Source organism: Pogoniulus pusillus, chromosome 25 (assembly GCF_015220805.1).
Source record: "Pogoniulus pusillus isolate bPogPus1 chromosome 25, bPogPus1.pri, whole genome shotgun sequence".
NCBI lineage: Eukaryota > Metazoa > Chordata > Aves > Piciformes > Lybiidae > Pogoniulus > Pogoniulus pusillus.
Window position 1 is genome coordinate 7,584,134 of NC_087288.1, and position 18,572 is coordinate 7,602,705.

Sequence of the window (18,572 nt, forward strand, 5' to 3'; positions counted from 1 at the left end):
CACATGAACGGAAGGAAAATCTTTTTCACTGTGAGAGTGGCAGAGCCCTGGTGCAGGCTTCCCAGAGACGTTGTGGAGCCTCCTTAGCTAGAGACATTCCAAGCCCAGCTGTATGCATTACTGTGTGCCCTGCCCTAGGTGATCCTGCTGTGGCAGGGGGGTTGGACTGGATAATCTTTCGAGGTGCATTCCAACCCCTAATGTTCTGTGACTCTCCACTGCGGTGGAGAAGGGTAGCTCGATGCTTATGTTTGTTTTCTGATTTAGGGCCCACACCAGCATGTTCCAAAAGCATTGGCATTTTCATTTTGTTCAGCTTAATGGAGGGTGACTCAAACCTTAAGCTGTTTGGCTTTGGAAAGCAAAGCAAATACACAGTGCAGCAGAGGATGAGGTATGCTGCAGCTCTGTACTAGATAGATCTTTGAAAGCAAATTTCTGTTTCCCTTCCAGAACAACCCAACCCCTGTTCCATCATATTCTATCTGCCCATTGCCTCTCTGAAGAGACCTACCATAAACACCAGACATCCCATAGTTCCACATGCCTTCTATTTCTTTCTTTTTCATTTTTTTTTCTTAAATCAGTGCTATTTTCTTCAAACTCTCTCAAAGCCAGGCTGGCATCAACTCGAAGCGCTTTCTATAACTGCGATGCAAGCATAGTCAGAATGGCCCCAAATCACAATGAGAGGTCCAAGGCTCTCACACATCCAGAGGTGGTGGTCCTCGGTGCTGCAAAAGGAGCACAAAACCTCACTTGGGCCCTGAGCTCTTTTGCACACACAGCAGGTGGTCTGCAAGTTCGGCTGTGGCTTCACCCAGCACTACAGGCTGGGGACAGAGTGGCTGAGAGCAGTCAGGAAGAAAGGGACCTGGGGGTACTGGTAGATAACAGCTGAACATGAGCCAGCAGTGTGCCCAGGTGGCCAAGAATGCCAATGGCATCCTGGCCTGCATCAGGAACAGTGTGGCCAGTAGGACAAGGGAGGTTATTCTTCCCATGTATGTACTCAACACTGCTCTGGCCACACCTTGAGTACTGTGTCCAGTTCTGGGCTCCTCAATTCAAGAGAGATGTTGGGATGCTGGAACATGTCCAGAGAAGGGTAATGAAGCTGGTGAGGGGCCTGGAGCACAGCCCTGTGAGGAGAGGCCGAGGGAGCTGGGGGTGTGCAGCCTGCAGAAGAGAAGGCTCAGGGCAGAGCTCATTGCTGTCCACAGCCACCTGAAGGGAGGCTGTAGCCAGGTGGGGTTTGATCTGGTCTCCCAGGCAACCAGCAACAGAACAAGGGGACACAGTCTCAAGCTCTGGCAGGAGAAGTCTAGGCTGGAGGTTAGGAGGAAATTCTTCCCAGAGAAAGTGACTGGCATTGGAATGGGCTGCCCAGGGAGGTGGTGGAGTCGTTGTCCCTGGAGGTGTTCCACAAAAGCCTGGCTGAGGCACTTAGTGCCATGGTCTAGTTGATTGGACAGGGCTGGGTGCTAGGTTGGACTGGATGATCTTGGAGGTCTCTTCCAACCTGGCTGATTCTATGATTCTATATCCTCCTCCATCAGTCTCTTTGCTCTCATGCTGCAGGGTACAGGTATGTAAGTCACAGGTGGTGGTGATTTTTGTTTGTTGCATGAATTGACTCCACACATGTGTAGTACATTTAACCATGGTGTATCCCTGCAAAGACTTCTTAGATCTATCCTATTTTCCCTACAGGGAATCACAGAATAATCTGAGTTGGATGAGACCTTAAGGATCATATAGTTCCAATGCCTCTGTCACAGGGAGAGACACCTTCCACTAGATCAGGTTGATCAATACCTCAGCCAACCTGGCCTTCAACACTTCCAGGGAGGGAGCACCCACAGATTCCCTAGGCAACCTGATCCAGTGTTTCACCACCCTCACTGCAATGCCCTGGAGAAGCAGTAAAACACCAGAGACAGTCACCAGACATTCTGTAGATAAAAATCAAAGCTCTCCTCTTTCACCAGGAGAAAAGGAATATTCTAAAGATGAGAATGTGCTGCAATCAGAAGCAGAAATCTAAGTGTTTGCCTGTAAGAGCTGAACTTAGCAATAGAGCAGAACATAATGCATTTCACAGTAAATATGAAACATCAGATACATCTCAGGGTTTCTGAGACTCAGCAAAACTTGATAATTTCTAAATCACATACCCAGGAGGTAGCTTTCTAGTTGTGCACCTCCTATGTGCAGCACAATATTGAAACCTTCCTTAGAGCCTCTGCTCTTGGCACAAACAGTGCTGCACATCTTGGACACAGCCATGAATGCTGGTGTGAATCAGAAGTAACCCTAACAAAGTCACTGAGACAGAATGAATGGAAATCGTCTGAGATCCATCACTTAAACAGCAGCCAAGGCTGAGGCAGTTGACTTCAGCTACAGTTAGATCTGGAGGGGAGGGGATTAAAGAAGCCCCACTGAAGAAAACAATTTCTTAGTGTCTCTTTGTTCAGCCTTTACTCATCCAATCTTAAAATACTCAAACCTTTTTCAAAGCATTCACAGGTTTGGTGTTTCATGGCTTGTTTTTTGTTGTGCTTTGTTTTTTTCCTTTTCAAAACCATAAGTGAATCACTCTTTTGAGTGTGACTCTGCTCTCCAGCTAGTAAGAAAAATTCAGAAGTTTTTTGTAGTAAATAGCTTCCAGCAGGGAATGATTAGCATGAAGATTGATTGTGTGATTTGCCATAGTATATGGTAAATGTTTTCTGCAACTAAGTAAGAAGAGCATGATCCTACTCTGTGGGAGGGCTGATTTAAATGCTCAGAACATTCCAGGGAAAAGAAAAAAAGGAAAAGAAAATACTGTTAAGAAACTACAAAAGAAGTGCTAAATAGCATCCTCTCTGCCTACTGCAGGTCAGGATGACCTAGTGCTGTTCCGGTAACATTTTTAACTTAAGTGATGATCACTGCAGGTACAATACATTCCCACCTTCAACGCTGGCCACACGACAGAGTCAGAGGATGGCTTAGGTTGGAAGGGACCTCAGAGATCACCTACTTCAGCCATGGGCAGGGATGCCTCTCAACCAGATTCGATTGCTCAAGGTCTCATCCAAACTGGCCTTACACAGCTTCAGGGAAGGGGCCACCACAACCTCTCTGGGCAACCTATTTCACAGTCTCACCAGCTTCATACTGAAGAACTTGCTAGAATCTAGTTTAAATCTACTCTCTCTCAGCTTGAGACCGTTTCATTTAACAGCAGAGGAGGTGGACATCCCACAAAACTTCCCTTGGACACCACAGACTCTCTCTAACCAGCAGAGGAACAGCATGGACAAAGTCACTGGCACCAGTGGGAACCTCCCTGGACAGCCTATTCCAGAGTCTCCTCACACTCATACTGAAGAACTTCTTAAGATACAGTCTAAACCTCAGCTTAAAACCATTTCCTCTTGTCCTGTTGCAAGAGACCCACAAGAAAAGTCTCTCTACAGCCTTCCTGTAGGATTCCTTTAGTTACTGGAAAGCAGCTCTAAGGTCCCCTGGTGTCTTTTCTTCTCCAGGCTGAACAACTCCAGCTCCCTCAACCTATTGTCAAGAGCAGAGGTGTTCTAGTCCCTGGATCATCCTTGCAGCCCTCCTCTGGACTCACTCCAACAGCTCTGTGTCCTTCTTATGATGGGGACACCAGAACTGGATGCAGTACTGGGGTTGAGGTCTCAGCAGAGCAGAGTCAAGGGGCAGAATTCTCTCTCTTGCCCTGCTGCCCACACCCCTCTGGCTGCAGCCCAGCACACAGCTCCCTTCTGGGCTTCATGAGGGCACTGCTGGCTCCTGGGGAGCTTCTCAGCAACCAACAGCCCCAAGTCTTCTTCTTCAGGGCTACTCTCAACCCACTCTGCACTCATACTAGATTTGTGTCTGGAGCTGGCCCAATCCAGGCGCAGGACCTTGCACTGTGACTTGTTGAAACTTATGCAGTTGGCACTGGCCCTCTTCTGAAGCCTATCAGATCCTTCTGGATGGATCCCTGCCCCCAAGCACACCACACAGCTTGGTGTCATCAGAAAAGTTGCTTAGCATGTGTGAGAGTCTGATCCTCTCTCTTGTTAATCAACAAAGATAAAGATTGCATTGTCCCTCCTTAATCTTGTTACTTCTGGGACTCAGACTCGGTGCTTGGCCCAAAAGCTCAGAGATGCAAATCAACAGACAATACCTTTGAAACTCCTAGACCTCACCCTGGCTGGACTGCCCAGGAAGCCTCCACCTTATCTCAGCTGCCCCCAAGGGCTGTGTATGCAGGGTGTGGACAGGTGTAGCCGAGAGAGGGCGAAGGCCCTCCCCCCGGCGACGCCGGACCCCTGCGAATGTGTGAGAATACACAGGAAGATGCCCTGGGGGGGGGCTGCAGCTGGACACTGAGCAGAAAACTGTATAAAAAGGCAGGAGAAAGGCCTGCCAAAGTGTGGCATCCCCACCAGACCAAGGGTGGTATCCCCACCAGTGGCATCCCCACCAGACCAAGGGTGGTATCCCTACCAGTGGCATCACCAGCAGACAGAGAGTGGCACCTCCACCGGACCACCGGACCACCGAGGGCAGACCATCACCAGACCACCAGAGCTGCACACCGCCTGGAGAACCTCTGACAAACTCCGCAGAAGATCATCCCTGGGCCACGCACCCGTTTCTCTCTCACTCCTTCATCTGCGACTGAGGGTAATATGCTCACAGCCTTTTCCCCTTCCCTGCTCCTTCTTTTCTTCTCCATCGATCTCTTTATCTTTCTCTCTCCCCCTTCTCCCCTCTCTCCCTCCGTTTTGCCCAACCTTATCCTTTAATAAACAGTTTCATGGTGATATTTGGTCTCGTTTGCACCTTAATTTCACAACACGGAATCCATAAGAACTGGTCTAGCTCCGCTGGACAGAGATACTGTTCATCTCTGCTCCTCCGGACCTTGACAGCATGCACTCACTGCCACTGTCCATGTTGCTGACAAAGATGTAATAGATGTAATAGTAAAGAGCACTGGACTCAGGACAGACTGCTGAGGATCTCCGCTTGGTATTACTCACACCTTCAATACCTAACAGATGTGTGTAGCCACTGATGCCCTCCATTCCTCTCTGGGGCTAGCTGATGGGGCACAGTGTCCCCACCTGACCCAAGGCAGCAGTGAAGAGAAACTTCTTTGTGCAGCTCTCAGCCCTGCACAACTGGGTCATGCTTCCAGCTTTACCAGAGCTATAAAAAGTCTGCCTTATCAAAATGCAGATATCCTCAAATGCACAATAAAGCATTAATTACATTCCAGGCTGTACCCACACACACATCCTTCCACCAAAACTATAAAGTGGCTGCCTTCTGCTTACCAAACACCCAGCCAGAAACCCCCATCATAGGTCTGCTCAGTCTGTTTGCTTTACTGAAGAGAGTTTTAGAGGAATGGGTCCCATCTTGTTATTCAGAACAAACACACAAAATTCATTACTTATTTCAATATGAATGCAGACTTGATCCCATTTTCTGTGATGGAAAGAGCCTATTTCAGAAGAAAGCAAGATGAGCACTTGTCTGGGACCCCTGGGAAATGTGCAAACTCTCCAGACTCTCCCTGGGAGAAGAAATGGACCCATCAATCTCAGCTCTTCAGTTCTCATGGTGTAGAGATTATTCCAGCCACTCCTGCAAGCAGCCTTGAATGATCTGAGCTGCTTTTCTCCCTCACAGTACTACAGCACTGAGAGAAGGGGGGCAAAGCAGAGCCCTCCAGTACTGAGCATCTTCAGAGCAGGGAAAAAAAATGAGACAAAGAGCACTTGAATTTCTCCTCCATTTCCTTTCCACATAAAAAGGAATGGGTGTCCTCAGATCTGGGAGAGCAGATAGGATATGGGCAGATGCTGTAATCTAAGCTTATAGCTTTGCTGCAGGCAGCTCTACATAAAATACTGCACAATCCAATCTCACCTGGGCTTTTGCAAGCAGAGCTACAGCCAGCAAAGAGCTGATGATACCATACCTTCCTTGCAGGTGGTGTGTGCATCAAGAAGAGGTGGGGAGGAGGGCTGGAGTACAGCCTGAGAATATAACAGCATGTGCACAGTGATCTTCATACATGTCAGGAGGGGAAAGAAATCAGTCTCATAACATTTTGGGTTGCAGTTGGGATGCATGACCTCAGCAGCACACCATTTTGGTTGGCCATGCAAAGCTCAGTCCACTTTTGTATGCAAGATTTCTGGCAAGCAGCTGAGAAGACAGCAATGCTTGCTGGCAAAGCTTCAGCATACACACAAATCAGAGCATGCAACTCTATGTGCCCTCGAACACATTACTGTGTTGCCCTCATAGAATGGTAGGAGTTGGAAGAGACCTCTGGAGATCATCTAGTCCAACCCACCTGCCAAAGCAGGGCCTCCTAGGGCAGGCCACAGAGGAACAAGCCCAGGCAGGTTTTGAAAGTCTCCAGAGAAGGAGACTCCATAATCTCTCTGGACAGCCTGCTCCAGGGCTCCAGCACACTCATGGGAAAGAAGGATCCCCTCACACTGAGGCAGAACTTTCTGGGTTACAGTTTGTGTCCATTGCCCCTCAGGGCACCACTGAAAGAGCCTGGACCCTTCTTCTTGACTCCCACCCTTTTTAGATTGCCTCTTAGCCTTCTCTTCTCCAGACTGGACAGCTCCAGGTCTCTCAGTCTTTCCTCATCTGACAAATGTTCCAATCCCTTCATCATCCTCACAGCCCTCCATCAGAATCTCTACAGCATTTCCCTGTCTCTCTTGAGCTGAGAAGTTCCTACATGAACACAATACTCCAGATGTGCTCTCAGTAGAAGAGAGTAAAGGGGGAGGAGAGCCTCCCTCAACCTGCTTGCTACGCTCTTTTTAATGCACCCCAGAGTATTATTTGCCTTCTTGGCCACCAGGGCACATTACTGTCCCATAAATAATTTCTTGTCCTCCAGCACTCCAAGTTCATTCTCCATGGAGCTGCTTTCCAGCAGGCCAGTCCCTGCTGGAACTGGATTAACACCTGGTACACGGTGTTAATCCTACCCCAGCTGCAGGACTCTACACTTATCCTTGTTGAACTTCACTAAGCTCCCCTCCACCCAGCTCTCCACTCTGTCCATATCTTGCTGGATGGCAGCACAGCCTGATGGGCTGTCAGCCAATCCTCCTGTGCAGTAAGCCTGACACACTTAGCTGCAGTGGGGTATCTGCTCAGAACGGGGCTATCTTACCCAAATTCCCTGTCATACAGAAAAGAGGTACCAGCTGCTTGCTGCAGAGGCAATCATTTACCTGGAAAAGTCATTGAAAGCTCCACTTTAATTGACAAAAGCCAAACCAGAAAGATAAGGCTCAAAAGCACTTTAATCTTTTTGTCTCACTCAGATTTTTTTTCCCCACAAATGCTAAAAATAATTTAAAAAATCAAACTAAACAAACAAACAAAAATAACCACAATAAAAAACCCCAACTAAAAACTCATAAATCATAACCAGTGCTGCAGAGACCCCATGGGAAATTCTGGATGTGATTTCCCTGCCTGGACTTTCATTTCCCAAGCCCTTCCATAACTGCTGGTATCTATGCACTAACATTATTCTCCCTTCCTGCTTTAATTCAGGCTCAAGGTCTTCTTAAAACTGATTTTATGCTTACTTAAGGAACCATCTTACTTCCAGCAAGAGATAGTTTTACTGAGAGCATTTCCCCCAATGACTTTTTAATCTTCCTAGCCCTGACCTTTCAGTTCAAAATATTAAACAAATCACAAGCTATTACTTGTATTTATTAGACCACTAAAAGCCAAATCCACCTTGTCCCCAAAAGTTATGCAGGAAAAAAGGAGCCCAAAGTGAGAAGAATTAGATAATTGCAGCACAAAAGACCGAACATAAGTGAGTTATTCTTGTGACATTTTCCATTCTTGTTACCATCTTCATAATGAAAATGAGGTGTCAGAAGCTTTGTTCCTCATACCCAAATTTTATGTGATTTCAGCTACATTACTTGAAGGTTTTGCAATATTTGGAAGTTGGGCCAGGTAGTCATGCCCCTAAATTTCTGATTACAGGCCCAACAACCCGCAGGAGAGGAACTGAAAGCCCAGCTAATAGTTGTATATTTCTTTAGCAGAGCTGATGCAATACTTGGCTGCTGGGGAATACATTCTAAGACCCAAGTCCTCGGTCTTAATAAATGCAGAGATATGGAAAACCTCATTCCATAGCTCTCCTGTGCACTGTCCCCATTAAAGGACAGGGCAGAGAAATGAAATGGGTCAAAGGTCTAGAAAAGATTTCCAGGGCAACTGAAATTCACAGTAAAAAAAACCCAAAAAATTTAATACCAGCTTCCAGGAGTAAGAAGTTTAAGAACAGCAGCACAGCTGCAAGACTGAGCTGTGTTTATGGCATTTTAGATGAAGAAGCTATTTAGAAAACAGCACAGATTATGGCAGTAGATATCACAGTGGTTTTACAGATTCACAGATTGCATCAGCTTGGAAGGCACCGTCAAAGGTCATCTTGTCCAAAACCCTTGCAGTCAGCAGAACACCTCTAACTAGATCCTTATCCTGCCCAGGGACACACCAAGTCTGATTTCAAATGTCTCCAGGGTTGGGGCCTCAATCACATCCCTGGGCAGCCTGTTCCAGTATTTCACCACTCTCATTGTGCAGAACTTCCTCCTGATGTCCAACCTAAACCTTCCCTGCTCCAGTTTCAAACCAGTATCCTCCATCCCATCACCACAAACCCTCCTAAACAGTCCCTCCCAGCCTTCCTTTAGTTCCTGTTCAGATTCTAAAACGCAGCCCTAAGGTCTCCCCAAAGCCTTCTCTTCTCCAGGCTGAACAGCCCAGATTTTTTCAGCCTGTCATTGTAGTAGAGGTGCTCCAGCCCTCTGATCATCTTTGTGGCCCCCCTCTGGACTCACTCCAGAAGCAGCATGTGTCTCCTGTACTGGGGGTCCCACAGCTGGACACACTACTCAAAATGAGGTCTCTGCAGAGCAGAGTAGCAGAGTGCCCTCTCTCCATCTACTGGCCATGCTTCTTTTGGCACAGCCCAGGCTGCCATCATCCTTCTGGGCTCAAGTGCCCATTGCTGGCTCATGTGCAGCTTCTCATCCACCAGCACCCTCAACTCCTTTTCTGCAGGGCTGCTTTCAATCTCATCATCCCCCAGTCTGGACTGATATCAAGGCTGTCCCAGTTCAGGTGCAGGACCTTACACTTCTGTTTATTCCTATGACTACATTTCAGAAAAAAACACCACTCCATTAATTTATCTCACTGTTATCTGGTTTTAAATCCAAATGGGCTGTGGAGAATTTGAAAGGGACTTCTATTTCAGTGTACTAGCAGAAATACTTCCATATTCAACACTGCCAACAGCAGCACTTATTCACCTGCTTCTCCCCAACTCCATTCATACACAGGAAGCTGCAGCACATTAAAAGGCTAAATTTTGAGCTACTGTCCTAAAAGGCAAAAATCACAAACCAGTGAGGAAGTAGATGTAGATGTTCAAGTGCAAGCCAAATATGTTTAAGTGTATTACTTATTAGTATAGAGTCCAAAGGTGATAATAAAAACTGCATTTGAGGAAGTTGTTATTATATTAGTTATTTCTCTTTGCAGGGGATGAACCATGAACTGCTTCCAGTACCTGAAGGGATCCTACAGGAAGGCTGCAGAGGAGCTTTTCATAAGGGTATCTAGCAATAGGACATGGGGGAATGGTTTTAAGCTGAGAGAGATGGATTTTAGAAAGAAGTTCTTCAACATGAGGGCAGCGAGACTCTGGAATAGGTTGCTTGGAGTGGTTGTGGATGCCTCTTCCCTGGGATTGTTCAAGGCCATGCTGGATGAGGCTGTGAGCAGCCAAGTCTAGTGGAGAGGCTTCTCTGCCCATGGTGTGGAGGTCGGAGTAGGTGATCTCTAAGGTCCCTTCCAACTTAAGCCATTCTGTGATTCTGTGAACTTTCTCATAGCTTACATTAGAGCAAGGTAAGCAAAAACTCTTCTTCTGGCATGATTCTTGGCCCAAAGAAAGTTTTATGAGGTTTGCTGTTACTGTTTGTGTTATTGCTGCTGGTATTTGGACAAAGGCCCAAAAAAGGGATTACATGCTCACAGACAAGGAGCTTAAATGACACCTTCACTCAATCCTTGGCTGTGTGCAATTCATTCTTCTTAGGAGGCCTACTGATTGTGATGTCAAAGTTTTACATTCACCACCCTGCAATGAGCTGAGGATGCCAAACATTTTGCTTCTAAACCAGGAAACTGAATATTACTCTCACACCACCGAGTTAAGCTAACATTACAGCACAGTCTCTGTTAACAACTGCAAAGAGATAGCAGGCATTTCCTAAGAATCAGGTTACAAAAATGTAGCTGAGAGACATGCAAGGACATAAAAATTCCAATGAGATAAAAGCATCCCTGTTTACATAGCAATTCTGCTTCATTAGTCTCAATGTTATTTCATTAGATTCAATGCCATTTAGCTCTGATGTGCGTTTCAAGGCTGCTTGCTTCTACCAAGGCAGAGCAGGGGAAGTGCTGTAAGAAAACCCTGTGCCAAATGCAGTGTTGAAATGGGGTTTAATAGGCAATGAAAGAGACAGACCTTGCTCTAGTTAAGCATCACTGCTTACATGCGATACCATACACTCTACAGGTGTGTACCTACTAAGGAAGGGTGTCTCTGGCCATGGCAGGGGCGTTAGAACTAGATGATCCTTGTGGTCCCTTCCAACCCTGACTGATTCTATGATTCTGCATCCTAAAATGAAGTTGGCCTGCAGGCATCAAACCCTGCAAGTAGAGAGGTTCGACTGAGACTACTCAGACTCTTCAGAACACAGAGAGGTTTCTTCCCCTATTTATTCATCCCTTCTGCTAGCTCAGAGTCTTCCCTATTTGGGACTTTTTTAAAGGGCTTTTTTTTTTTAAGCAGGAATGAATTTCACTTCTTATTAGTGCAAAAATCCATTTGGGCTGTTTTGTTGAAGCCAAAAATCCAGGGGGGGGTGGGCTGGTACCTTGGAGGTAGAACAACTGTTCTACCTCAAAAGTTCTACCTCAACAGTACCAGCCCATGAGCCCTGGATTTTTGCTACTCTATAAGATGTAACTTACTTGAAGTGCCTCTTTTAAAAGTCAAAATTCTTATATGCAGCAGTCCAAACCCACCAAGGATTTCATTTGCTTTTTCCATTTTACTGTAAGCTATTCTGCACATCTTGCTACAGGGTTTCCCTTTCCCTGAAAGTACATAAACTTATTCTAATTGTTCCCAGTGCTGACACCCATTTAATTAAAACAGTAGTGCTACAGCAAGATTTATTCTAGAGAAACAAAGAGATTTTCAAAGCAGTAATAGAACATGTAATAGATGTGTCACATTTTAGAAGCCTAATTAAATCGATTGTTTCTCTACCTCCTCAGCATGTCTCTCTCAAGTGTAATATAATTTTAAATGCCTGAGATGTTTATTTCAATGATCATGTGAGCTGGATTCATATTTAGGATGATTGCTCTTGGCAAAGTGAAAGGAGTTGATAAGACTGAAGGACAAGATGCCATACAAAGGGGGCCGAAGAGGTTGCCTGAGGAGAACTGCATGAGGTTCAATAAGGAGAGGTGCAAGGTCCTGCATCTAGGTCGGGGCAACCCTCGATATCAAGCCAGGCAGGGGGATGATTGAGAGCAGCCCTGCAGAGAAGGACTTGAGGATGCTGGTGGATGAGAAGCTGCACATGACCCAGCAAAGGGCATTTCATAGAATCAGCCAGGTTGGAAGAAACCTCCAAGCTCATCCAGTCCAACCTAGCACCCAGACCTATCCATTCAACTAGATCATGGAACTAAGTGCCTCATGGCCCATGGCTGCCTGGGCTGTCTCAAAAGAAGCATGGCCAGCAGATGGAGAGAGGGGATTCTGCCACTCTGCCCTGCTGAGACATCACCTGGAGTACTGTGTTCAGCTCTGGGACCCCGAACACAAGAGAGACATGCATGTGCTGGAGTGAGTCCAGAAGAGGACCACAAAGATGATCAAAGGGCTGAAGAACCTCTCCTACAAAGACAAGCTGAAAGAACTGAGGCTGCTCAGTCTGGAGAAGAGAAGGCTTTGGGGAGACCTTAGAGCAGCCTTCCAGTACCTGAAGTGGTCTACAAGAAAGCCAGAAAGGAACTTTCTAAAAAGAGCTTGTAGTGATATGATGAGAGGGAATGAATTGAAGCTCAAAGACAGCAGATTTAAGCTGGAGATAAGGAAGAAATTCTTTGCAGTGAGGGTGGTAAGACACTGCAATAGATTGCCCAGTGTGGTTATGGATGCTCTCTCCCTGGAGGTGTTGAAATCCAGGTTGGATGAGCAACCTGTTCTAGTGAAAGGTGCCCCTGCCCATGGCAGGGGGATTGGAACTAGATGATCTTTAAGGTCTCTTCCAGCCCAATACATTCTATGAAATTCCCCTTTGCTCACAATCTCGAGACAGAAGGGAGTGGCACATTTCAAAGAGAAGCTGGACTCCAGCCCAGAGGAAGGATTTCAGCCCATGAGGGGAACTCCTTCTCCCCAGAAGCATTCCTGCAGTGGAGGAGACTACAGGGCTTAGATAGTACCATGATGGGAATCACTGCACTTTAGCCCTTCCGCACACAGTTTGACTGATGTTAAAATCATGCCTGATTTTAACAGCAATCAAACACTGCAATGTCCCAAAAATGAGAATAATAAGAAGCACCAAGGGAGGCAAATTCCCTTAGAGATCATAGGAGATTATCCTAGAGAAGAAAATTCAGTACAAGCTAGACATCAAATGCAAAATACCCTTTTATGGATTATCAGCAGCATAGTGGTTATTCAGTCTTCAGCATCTATAACCTTTTCTAGTGAAGACTACATTGCAATTATTTAGTCTTAAATAAGTAATCACTTTTTTTTTTTCTCCCTGCTTTAATATTCTGAAAATAATTATATTACTTAAGCTTCATTAACTGTTTCCAGCAGAATAACCAGCTTTATTTAATTAGCTGGATGAAGCTTTTTAGTTACTTTCTTTCTCCCCATCACTGATTAAACATTAGTTTCAGAAGATTAGCAGCTATTTTCTTCCACTCAATATCCTCTTTAGTTTATTTAAATAAATAAATAAATGAGAGGAAATCAAACTTAAATGCTATGATTACATAGAGAAGACATCAATGACAAACGGTGTTTGCTGCATTCTTTTATCCACTGTCCTGCCCTGACAAGAAGAAAAGGTAAAACGCTCAAAAGCAAAGCAAATGCCACTTGTAAGGGACTGTAGAATCAGACAGGTTGGAAGAGATCTCCAAGATATCCAGTCCAACCTAGCACCCAGCCCTGTCCAATCAACTAGACCATGGCACTAAGAGCCTCAGCCAGGGTTTTTCTGGACACCTCCAGGGATGGCAACTCCCTGGGCAGCCCATTCCAATGCCAATCGCTCTCTCTGGCAAGAACTTCCTCCTAACATCCAGCCTAGACCTCCCCCCGCACAACTTGAGACTGTGTCCCCTTGTTCTGTTGCTGCTTGCCTGGGAGAAGAGACTCACCCCCACCTGGCTACAGCCTCCCATGAACTGTTACTCTCTCAGTCCAGCTCCAGCATGTGGAAATGATTATCATGTTATGGGCATCAAATTGTAAAGATTGAACCTTTCCATTCAATCTGAATTCAGGCAGCTCTTGCAGCAGCAAATTCCACAGGAATTCTGTACAAGTGGCTGGTAAAAGCCCCTACATGCTTCAGCTGCCCAACAAGGACAAAATATGTTAAGTCCTCTATGTAGAATCATAGAATGGCTCATGTTGGAAGGGACCTTAGAGATCATCTACTCCACCCTCCCCACTATGGACAGGGACACCTCCCACTAGATCAGGTTGTTCAAGACCTCATCCCACCTGGACTGCTTTGAGGCTCCTTTCCAAACTGATGCAATCTGTGAATCTGTAAACTGGAAGCGACATCAAAGATGATCTCACATTTGGCAACACAAAACATCTTTACTGCAAACTACAACTGTTCTTCCATATTCTATGACTCTTTACTACTATCTTTTATGACAGATCTTCCTAAATTTTAGCAGACACCTCCACTTAGTGTGTACTGTATCATTAGCACACACTTGGGTACAAGGAGTCAAGTCAGACCTCTCTGCCTTTCCCTGTTTTGACAATGACTCACAAGAAAGCTGCAGATGGGCCCCACAGTCAAAAGCAAACTGGAGAGTAGGATTCCAGCTGCTAACCTCTCTGCTTCCAAGTTGCTGGTGTGCTGTTTCTGCATGTTTTCTGAGCACAGCCATCCTACTAGCTAACATAAAGGCTACCTCTGATCTGCTCTGGTGCACAGACGGATGAGGGCAAGACTTGCTCATAGCAACTAAGTAAAGCAGAGAATCGTAGAATGGTTTGGGCTGGAAGAGACCTTAAAGATCATCTACTTCCAATCCCCCTGCTATAACCTTCCACTAGACCAGATTGATCAAGGTCTCATTCAGCCTGGCCTTGAACACCTCCAGAGAAGGAGCATTCACAACCTCCCTGGGCAACCTGTTCCAGTGTCTGACCACCCTCACTGCAAAGAATTTCTTCCTAATCTCCAGTCTCAATCTGCCCTCCTGAAGCATCAATCTGTTCCCTCTCATCCTGTCACTACATGCCCTTGTAAAAAGTCTCTCCCCAGCTTTCTTACAGGCCCTTTCAGGTTATATACCTTCATACAAGCAAGGAAATACCTTCATATAAACAGAAGAAAGAATCGTGCTAGGAATACCTCACCTGAATGCCTGTGCTGCAGGTGCAATGCATGGCCACATAACGAGTCCTGCAGAGGGAACTGCACAGTGTGGGTGACTGACAGGTAGGCTCCAGAAAGAGCCTTCTGTTTATTCACACAAAGTCAACACTCAACCAGTTGACTGTCGGAACCCAGCACCGTTTAACCCAGCTGTCAGGAGAGCTGTTTACATCACGCCTTTGAGCATGATATACATTTGTACAGTGGGTACAACCTGTGCAGAACTCAGCAAGACATACCCATCTATTGTCTGGGTACTGCGAGAAGAGAGGTGCCAAACCAGTATTCTCTTGTTCTAGGCAAGTGATGGGGTCACAAAGCAAGAAAAGATCTCAGTCTCTCATTTCCTCCCTGCATAAGCAGTTATTAAGTTAGGGAAAAGCCTTTGCAAGTGAAAGATTCAATGAGGACCTATATAAAGGATGAGGGAAAAATGCTATCAGGTGGCACTTCGCTTCCTATATTCCCAGAGCACAGACAAAGCTTGAAGATAACTGTTTAACTCTGTTAAATTCTGCCTGTGAAGCAAAGTTTCTCCTTTAGAGACAATACACCTGGGCAGGCTGTGGCAATTCCATGCAAGAATAATGTTTGGTGGCTTCGGTGCTCAACAGGTAAAACCAGTAAAAACAAATTGTCCAGGATTAAAGACAAAGGAGTTTTGTTTGGTTTTGTTTGTTTGATTTTTAACTCCAGCACATTAAACATGCTGCTCCATTTCCCTCAAAGCCTGGCATGCACTAGAGGACAAAGCCCAAAGCTCTAAGTCTAAGCATTGGCCTTTGACACCAACTTGATGGACTTCAGCGAGTTAGTCCTGGCTACCACAGTAAGTTTGCACCAAGAGCAAGTTCACTGCCACACTTTAGTCAGTCTGTAAGAAGAGACTGTCATAAGCAAGTGGACTCTTAATGAAGGAATACAACAAAGACCTTGAGCCAGAATGAACTGGCCAAGCTTTCCTGTCTTCCAAAAGTTTCTTTAGAAAACTTGTGGGTTTGACAGCCAGATGCAACTTCCCTCCAGCTCCAAGCTACTCTGCTGGCTCTGCCCTGCTTTTCTGTACTTTGCTGGCACAACAGAGCTCTGAAAACTATCACTTGCTCTAAATTTCCTAGCCCATGCTTATTGCCAGGAACTTTTGATGTTCCTTTTCAATGTAATGTTGTCATCTTGATTGACAAATCTTTCAATAGCCAATGTGTTTTTTCAACTCACCATTTGCAAAAGGAGCTTCTGGTCAGAGAGAGGAGCTGGGAGAGCCAGAAGAAATTCAAAAGCTGAAAGATCAGAAAACAAATGTTAAAATGCTGACACTTCAGAGGTTCACAGAGTCATAGAATGGTTTGGGTTGAAGAGACATTCAAAGACCACCTAGCTCCTGCCATAGGCAGGGACACCTTCCACTAGACCAGATTGCTCAAGGCCTCACCCGGCCTGGCCTTTAACACTCCCATGGAGGGGACATTCATAGTCTCCCTGGGCAACCTCTGTTCTAGTGTCTCACCACTCTCACTGCAAAGAATTTCTTCCTCATCTCCAGTCTCAATCTGCCCTCCCCAAGCTTCAATCCTTTCCCTCTCATCCCACCACTACAAGCCCTTCCAAACAGTCCCTTGCTGGCTTTTTTGTAGTCCCCTTCAGGTACCACAAGGTCACTCTAAGGTCTCCCCAGAGCAGTCTCTTCTGCAGGCTCAACAAACTCAGATTTCTCAGCCTCTTTCCACAGGGGAGGTTCTCCAGTCCTCTGAACATCTTTGTAGCCTCCTCGAGGGAGGAAAGGTGAGAATATGGTCTGACTGAACCACTGAATCACTAGAGACCAGTGGTGAACAGCACTACAACCTCCACCAAACACTTCTCTGAGGCAGAACAAGGGAAGGAGGATTCAGGAGGCAAAGTGGATTGAGATGCAAATTTAATAAGATAATACAAAACAACACAAAGAAAAATACTGGGTTTATGTAGCACACAGAAGAAAAGACAAAACATGAACTGCATGCCACAGGCTTCACAAGCCAGAGGCTGAACTCCAAGTCCCAGCCAATCCCTTCCCTTATAGTGGGCATGACATCAGCACGGCATTGAGTAACCTGCTAAAGATCCTTGTTGACAGCCTCTCCTTGCAGCATGACTTTGCAGCATCAGTCCCAGCTTCTGCTTTGCCACTGCTGGAATGGGTGAGGGAAGTCTCCTCAGCCCTTCTCGTGACACCAGCTAGCTAAAACCCATACATCACCAAGCCCAGTTCTCATCTCTTCTTGGGAAGAATTAAGAGAACCAAATTTCAAGACATTAGTATGGCAGCCAGCAACAGGATTGCATTGCACCTTGATAATTTAGGGGTTTCTTTCCCTGCTGTCTGTAGTTATGGTCCTCGTGTGTGTGGGGGGGTTTAAATCTATCCATCTGTGAAGTGCAATGAATTTCTGTTCGACTTTGGAACGACTGTCCTTCTAGTTTAAATCCTTCCAGAGAACTGTTTACTGCTGCTTACTGTGTGCTGGAGTAAATCACTTAAATGGACTGAGGATTTGGTTGTAAAGCATCAAACGATGCTGACCAAGAATGCCACTGCAATACAGGCAGGAAACTAATTTTATGGACGTTGTTCTCTTGCATAAAACACAACATAAGTTTAGAACTTTTATGCAGCAATGGAGGCCACAGAGGAAGTTGTTTATGACAACAGCATCAGCAGAGTTATCCTGAATACAACAATTTATTGAACCTGGCAGTGGACCTCTTTCTGTCCTGAATTAAATTGACCTCATGATGGATCCTCTCCATTTTTACTGGGACAAGTAAGATCTTAATAACCCTCGAGATCTAATGACATGTGTGTACATATCATTTGAGAGGGGGATTTGCCATTGGAATGGGCTGCTCAGGGAAGTGGTGGAGTCACTGTCCCTGGAGGTGTTCAAGCAAAGCCTGTATGGGGCACTTAGTGCCATGGTCTAGTCGATTGGACAGAGCTGGGTGCTAGGTTGGACTGGATGAGCTTGGAGGTCTCTTCCAACCTGGTTGATTCTATATGTGGATTATATATCTGCACAGCATATTGATGATATCAATATGATACCTGTTATGGGTTTAAGAACCACAGAGGTTCTTAAGTCCTCCAGGAGTACAAGGGGTGGACACCAGAAAGTGTAATCTCTACTATTTCCTTCCCATCACCCTGCACCCCTATATAAATAAACATTTCTGTCTCTTCTGCCCTTTCACCCCCCTGCCTCTCTCTGCTCCCAGCAGACCTTTATCTCTTGCAATGCACAGGGGAGGTCTGCAGCCTTCTACAGCCTGGGAAAAGCTAAGGTTGGAGAGCTGGGCTGAGGCTGAATATGAATGCTGTATTTATATATTTGTGAATAGTATTTCCATTTAAGCTTCTAATCCTCCTTTGGGAAGGGATAAAATACCTTTCTGCTCACTCAAATCTATGACAACACCCTTCCACAGAATGGGGTTACCCCACCAGAGCTCACAGATGTCTGCTGGCAACCCTTTCCCCCCAGCCCTCAGCGAAGCTCCTTGACATGGAGAAGCTGCTGGCACTTGTGACATGAGGTATGAGAGTCACATTCAATTACAGCAGCACCTGGAATACCCAAACAAAGGCCAGGGCATCGTTGTGGTAGCTACTTTAACAAAATGTAACATACAAATCTTGAAACAGATGGCACAAAGGAAGACCTATTACCATCATTCAACAAAGAGGAAGAC

General features: G+C 45.8%; 1 long non-coding RNA gene across 1 annotated transcript in view; it reads right to left on the reverse strand.

Annotated features, from left to right (window-relative positions):
- The window catches only part of LOC135186536 (uncharacterized), a 102,923-nt gene that overhangs the window by 69,423 nt on the left and 14,928 nt on the right, over positions 1-18,572 (reverse strand). Inside the window, exon 3 of the long non-coding RNA XR_010307010.1 lies at positions 16,062-16,123. This is a non-coding gene — a long non-coding RNA (uncharacterized LOC135186536). The remainder of the gene's footprint in view (positions 1-16,061; positions 16,124-18,572) is intronic.